Consider the following 7521-nt stretch of genomic DNA (forward strand, 5'->3'; position numbering starts at 1 on the left):
TTCACTTTATTGTGAATATATACATTTTATATGCATATATATACACACACCCATTTTATACTCTTTCCATTTTTAAGACATTTTAATTTTATATTAACAGTTGTTTCCATGGAATATATGTTTTAAAAGCCCATTTAGTTATTTAGAGCTTTGTACAGATGTGGATTTAAAAATACGTATGTGTAAAAAGGCTATTAGTCTGTTCTCTGTTTTATATAAAAGAGGTGTCTTAATAGGTATCCCTTGTAATTGGGACTACAAATGTGCACCACCACACCTGGCTAATTTCTTTTCTTTTTTTTTTTAAAGAAACGAGGCTTCACAATATTGCCTAGGCCAGTCTCGAACTCCTAGGCTCAAGTGATCCTCCTGCCTTGGCCTCCCAAAGTGCTGGGATTACAGGCATGAGTCACTGTACCCGGTCGTAAGTGTTACTTATTTTAAAATATTTCAACGTCTGCTCACCCCGAAATAGATGAACCAAACAGGGAAAAATTTTAGCAATTTTTACATGTAGATGTTGGGCATAAATATGTACTTTACATTTTTCTCTCCACTTTTCTAATTTGAAATTTTTAAGTAATAAAATTTACCATACAGTTTCCCTTACTATTTCTAATATCATAGGTGGATTTAACATTCTCATTTTCATTTTCCTATGTGTACCCTATAGTCAGCAGTGCTTTGTATTTATTTCTCTTCTTTCCTTTCAGAAAAACATCATCTATAAATAATAACTCTAATACCAGACATTTACTGGTTGCTTACTATGTGCCGTGTATTATCTAAGGGATTGACTTGTATAAACTCATTTAATCTTCACAACACCCCTATTAAATAGGAAATAATATAATCCCATTTCATAGAGTAGCAAACTGAGGTACAGATAAATTAAATGGCTTGTCCTAGTTCTCATGACTAATAATTGAAAGATTAGGGATGGGATCCTTTGCAGTGTAGCTATGTTGCTCAGGTTATTAACCAATAAACTATATTGCTTCTATAAGACAGTTTATTTCAAATACATGAGAGTTCTCCATATGCAACACAATGGACATCCACTTTTATATAAATTGTTTAAAAAACATGTTAAGGCAATACAAATAATTATAGGATTGAAATAAAGGTTAAAATGAGAAGATATTTTAATGGCTGAGGTTGTTTAGTTCGGAAATGGTGTACGATCGCAAAAGCAGCATGTATTTTATATTTCATATAAAGTCTTTTATTACTCATAGATGATAAGACTTTGTGTGTGTGTGTGTGTGTGTGTGTGCGCGCGCACGCGCTTTAGTGACCCAAATAAAATACAGACTTTGAACTCCAACTCAATAAGCTATTGTAAGGTACATAAAATTTTCAAAATTATTAATCAGGAATGTGAATAATCTGTCCATTACCTCTGGGTTCAGAGAGGCCAGGACAGTGGGTTCTGAAGAAATTAGCATGATTTATTAGTAGTTCCAAGTCGTATCCATTTCAATTTATCAGCATGACCTTGCCAAGTCTCTTTAAAAAGCTTCTAGTGTTCACCTTGAGTCTCTATTCTGCCTTGAACAGTGGTATAGTTTTGTGGCCTTTTTTTCTCATTTTAGTTTATAGTTGCTACAGCAGGTCAGTCTCTGGTTTCAACTTTCCTTTAGTCACAGACTGAATTGATTGGAATATTTATGGTCAATGGACCAGAATAATTTGTCCTTGGTCCTTTACTGAGTGCCTTAAAAGTAACAATACAAAGACTAGGTTTATTTTGTGAAAATAAGAGCAGAGACTTCTTATTCTAAGGTCAGTACCTTAACTCTCTGGTGGGTGATGTTACGCAAAACGTTTAACTAAGGTTCAACGATCTCATCTTAAACTTTGGCAAAATGAGATCGACTCTGTTTGCTGTATAGAAATTTTGTTAGGGTCAAGTAAGACAAAATATTTTAACAGCTCCCACATCTGATCATATTATATTATTGTGACTGATTTTTGTTAATATTCTTGTGTCAGTTTTACTTTAAGCCTCTTCTGAAGTGCCTTTCTCTCAGAAGTAATATATCTTATTCTCAGAATATATATTACATGTATCTATAGTTCATCTTTTTGATAATTTTGCAATTCTTAATAGTAATGCATTACTCACTCCACGGAGATAGTTGACTCCTACTGTCTGTAAGTACGATTGTTCTTGGTCTGAACGCATTTTCTAAGTTCTCAGGTGATGGGGCTTATCAAAATATGGAAACCTGCACTTTACCTATCTTTCTAAAAGTGGCCATTGGAAAATTAAATTGGTATTTCTAATCTGTGACAGACATGTGACTGAGCCCTTTATATCCAAGTCTATTTAGACAAAATACACCTCGGCAGTTACAGCAAACATTGATCCACTCTCTCCATAAAATATGTAGACAGGGTTTAGTTGTTGAACATTTCACCTCTTGGTGCAGCCATGCTAATCCTCCTACAGTAGTTACAGATCTAGCACAGAATAAAAGAAATGGCAGTTTTTCAATGAATGTTGAATAAATGAAGAATAAAGTTTATATTTTAAGGATATAGTCTTTTGGCTTCACAGATGATATTCGTAGTAATATTCAAGTTTTGAAATGTAATCTTGAAGCTCTTAATGTGTTAATATGATTCCAATAATTAAGTTTTAGTAATAATTTAATAATTTATAATTTATTTGATCCATATCTATAAACGGTAGGGATGCCATTTCTGTAGGAAAACTGACACTTGATACTTACACATAGAATGCAGTATTTATAACTGGTGGAGATGATACAAATTTGACTACACCTTCGTTTCTTTCATTTGTGATAAATCTCTTTTTATTTGACTCTTTCTTTCTTCCTAAAACAGAAGAACATAAAAGCTTTTGCCACTGCTTACTCAGATTACGCATCTACTAATATTCTAATTGGTGTCTAGGTAAGGTTATAGATTTTAACATAAAAATGATTTTGGAAAAGAGTACATTTAAGCCTTAAGAAATCCATTATGCAGGATTTGATTAATTCTTTTCTACAAAGTACTTAAGGCAACATCAAATGCACTGTTGAGGGGTACATCATTAGTTAAATGGAACACGGTATTTTTATTTCAGTAAAAATGATTCTATATATTAAGAAAGAAACAAATTTATTTCTCCTCAGAAAAAAAATTAGTTATCTAACTAATGATCATATACAACAGCTTTTTTTTTTCATTTCTACAATACTAATTGTAGTTTTTATTTCATTTGTGTAAGTATTTTTTAATTTTTGTAAGCACTTTGCAATACTGCAGTGAAGCAAACACATGTCATTCCATGTAATATTTGACAAGGTCATTGCTTTAAATAGCTTCTTGAGTTTTTGCTTCTTAATTTTATTTGCTTGGTTTGATTTAAATTAAAAACAAACATAAAAATTTTCCTTGAAGTTACTTATCATAAACAAAATGACTTGGAGATACATTTCATCATTTATCATAGAGAGGACAAAGATAAGTTGTTAGAAAAACAACCCACTAAAATAACCATGACTGCGAAGTCCTGGCCTTGAAGGTTCTGTTTCTTTTTGTTTGACACAGCGAGTCAAAACATCAGGCACTTTTTCCTGCCTGAACACGTTCAGACTGTTTTCTCAATGTACTCATTGGTGTTTGCCAACTTGCTGATATAATTTACTGACAAAACACAGTGCTTTTTTTTTTTTTTTAGTAAAATATTGGTCAAATTATATCTGCAAAATGACTCAACAAGTCAATTAAAGTGTCATTAATTTTAAATTCTGTCCCCACATATTCACTTCATTAGCATTAGGGATTTTAACGTTTATTTTTTAATGTCGATCTGGGGAAAGTAATGAACCATAGCCTTACTTTTATCAAATAATTACATTTTCTGATTTTACAGTATGAATGTGCTAAATTAATTGCTTGTTAATGATTAATATATGTTTTGATTCATAAATGATGTTAATTAAAATAGTATTTAGGAATAATAAAACTATTTTCTGAAGGGTTGAATTCCAATATAATTATAATGAATAATGTAGTAGAATTTTTTGAGTTACATTGTAGGATAATAGTAGAGCATGTTGGTATTTTTCCATTGTCATATTAATGTATGTCTATTAAAGAATAAATACAGCAAAGAGGAAATTTGTACTTGCAAGTTTACCAAATCCTAAAACTATTTAATGTATATCAGTTTACCTATTTTTACAGGTATTTTAAAATACATAGTTATAATATTCCTACATAGGTTTCCTGCTTTCTTTCATTTACATTGTATTACAAGTATTTAAAGAGTATTTTACATTTTCTATATTGACTGTGGTTTGGTTTATGCATCAAGAGTCAATTTTCATAGCAATTTCATATTAATAACTGGCCAAATTTGGCCCCTGTGAAAATACATTAATGTAAATTTTTTTTTGGCACACATGAAAGTTATCTGCAATCAATAAACACTTTGATCTGTTTGGAAAAAGAAAAACATTAAGTATTCGAGAAGATACTGTTTACTATATTTAAAATAGAACATTTCTATGAAAAATCTTAAATAAATCACAAGCAGACACCAACATTTGAAGGAAACTTCAAGGTTTAAATAAACAGTATAGTCGGTGGTCAAGGTACAGGCCTTAGAATTAGAATGATTAATTATGAACAATTTACTTAGCTTCCCTATTCTAATAGGGAATTACAAGTAGTTACAAGGGTGAAAGTTGCTGATCAAATATTTCTCCTTTCTTCCTCTTTTGAACACATTCCCATCAGGCTTTAGTTCTTAGCCGTTTTACCAAAGCTGTTGTTTATCTGAAAAAATATTAATGTTGTCAAATCCAAAGTTTAATTCTCAGTTCCCATTTTACGTTATTTCTTAATATAAACTACTGGCCACCTATAATCTGTTCTCAACACAGAAGCCAGAATGTTCATTTTAAAATGTAAGTTATATCATGTTATTCATCACTCAGAATCTTATAGTGGGTTTCTGCTCATGAAAGCAGACCATTGATGTCTTCTTGAAAAACTTTTCTCAACTGTCTTCTGGGTCATCCAACTTTCCTTGTATTTTTCTGGCATCTCCCTTAGTTTTCTTCAATGATTTCTCATGATCCTCTCTAATCTACAAGTTTTGGAGATTCCCAAAGCTCAGTCTTGGGTTCTCTTCTGTTTTCTATATTCACTTCCTTGGTAGTCTCTTCTACTTTAGCATTATATGTGATTTAATTGCTTATTGTTTCCAAATTTTTACCTCTAGCCCAAATGTTCCACTCTAGACTCATGTATATAGCTACTTTCTCAAGTATCTTCACTAGGATTTTTGATAGGCACATCCAACTAATATGTCCAAAGCTTAACTTCTACTCTCCACCCACACCCCTAAAAATGTCTTTTTTAAAAAGCTTTCAAAAATGACAACTCCTTTCTTTCATTTGCAAAAGTCAAAAACATTGACTTCTCCCTCTCATACATCACATATATGATCCACAAGCAAATCCTATAACTTCTACCTTACGTACATTGAGAAATTACCCCTCACTGCTTATGCCGCTAATACCTTGCAACCAAACCACCCTCATTACTCACCTGGATTATTGTGTATCTTTCTAACTAGTTGGCCTGGCTGCTTATAATCTGTTCTCAACACAGAAGCCAGATGATCGACTTAAAATATAAGTTGTATCATTTTACTCCTCTGCTCAGAATTCTATAGTGGGATTCTGCTCATGAAATAAAAGCTAGAGTATGAATAATAGCCTACCTACTTCTACCAGAATTGGTATTAAGCCCCTTGCTAGCTGTCTGATCCCTCCTACCATTTTTCTCCTCCCTCACTCTGCAGCTTCCCAATTGCCTCCTTGCTGCTATTTAAATCCCTTTCAACTCTTGCCTGAGGGCCTTTGCCCTTGTTGCCTCTGCCAGAAATGCTCTGAAATGCTATCCTTGTCATTTTCCACATAGCTTGCTACCAGTTACATTCAGGTTTTTACACATTTTACCTTCTCAATGAAAGAGTCTTTGGTCATACTACGTAAAATTTTACAAATGCACTTTTATCACTGCTCACTGAATCGTACCTTGTGTTTTATTTGTTTGCCCTGTTTTGTTATTACTCTAAACTCCACAAAGCCAGAGTTATTTATTTGTTCATTTCCTTATTCCCAGTACCTATAAAAATGCCTAGCACATGGAAACAGCTCAATACATTTGTTGAATTAATTAAATATTCATTGAATGAGTGAATTTTAAATCACGTAGTACATATTCAGTTCATAGGAAGCAATATTATGATGATGTTATTGATTTTATTATTATATATAGTGGTATGTATAGTACTGATTAGTCTTTATCTGTAGTATTAATTTTTCAGCTGCTGTTTCACCTCAATTGCATTTCCATGGAAGAAAATGTCTTCCAGATTATCTACTACTACACTCCTGTTAGTGGAAAGGGACATCAGAGTGAGGGTATTTCTTTCTCTCATTCAATTAAATATATGAGAATTAGGACAGAACACAGATTCCTGAGAGGGATCTCAGAGGATAATAATCTATGCTTGATGTGGACATGAGAGCTAGACAATTTCATGCTGTGATCTTAAGGATTTTAAATATTTCTGAGATAACTTTGACTACCAAAGCCAAACCAGAGAGCTATTTGTTAGAGGTAGCGGTTCTAAAAGTGACCAAAATCACTAGAAAAGATGATATATGAAGTTTCTAAAGATGTTGAGATTATTCGGTCTTAAGAAAAGTCAAGAAATGTCTGTCTTTAAGTGTATGTCAGATGGCACTGACCAAATCGTTTCTATAGCTACCAAAAAGAGAGCAAAGAAAATTACGCAGTGGTCTTTGGCTCAAATTTTAAAAAATTCCTCAAAGTTATAGTTGTTAAACTTGAGGATGTGTTATTTAATAAAATATTTTCTTTTAGTCTTTCATGGTAGTTCAAAAATAAAATAAAACTTCTTTCCTGGAATTAATCAATGAACTAATCTCTAAGAAGGATTTGCATTTTAGATGCATAAATATAGCGGCTGAATGCAACATTTTTCAATGAAATTTTAACAATAACAAATAGTGAAGGGGAAAATCCTTTAGACATTTATTATCTATTTGTCATATACCACATACTAGAGAGACAACATTTTTTAGTGTATAGTGTACTTTCAAATAGCCTTCCTCTAAAGGATGACTATGTCATGTAAACAACAGCAATAATAACAGCACCTGGAATTTATGTATCACATTCTTTAAGTAAGCCTGTGTCTGTGTTGTCTCACTTAGTCTTCAAAACAATACTGTGAGGTAGATACTATTGTTATGTTTCTATTGCCAGTGAAGAAACTGAGGCTAGGAGGTAATGCAACCCACAAAACGCTATTAATCTAATAAGTACAGAGATGTGGTTAGGAGCACTTATGGCTCACTCCAAACCCTGTGCTCCTAACCCCAGTGTTATTCTTTCTAACAAGTGCTAGAATGCTGTGGGATGAGCATGCTATCAGCTGCGTGGGCTTGAATCCTTTCATAG

At 32.5% G+C, this 7521-nt stretch overlaps 1 protein-coding gene across 1 annotated transcript in view; it reads left to right on the plus strand.

Annotated features, from left to right (window-relative positions):
- Window positions 1-7521, plus strand: part of LOC105544651 (latrophilin-3-like) — a gene marked incomplete at its 3' end in the record, with an annotated part of 429398 nt that overhangs the window by 154508 nt on the left and 267369 nt on the right. The window lies entirely within an intron of this gene.

The sequence above is a fragment of the Mandrillus leucophaeus genome, unplaced genomic scaffold (genome assembly GCF_000951045.1).
Source record: "Mandrillus leucophaeus isolate KB7577 unplaced genomic scaffold, Mleu.le_1.0 Scaffold304, whole genome shotgun sequence".
NCBI classification, from domain to species: domain Eukaryota; kingdom Metazoa; phylum Chordata; class Mammalia; order Primates; family Cercopithecidae; genus Mandrillus; species Mandrillus leucophaeus.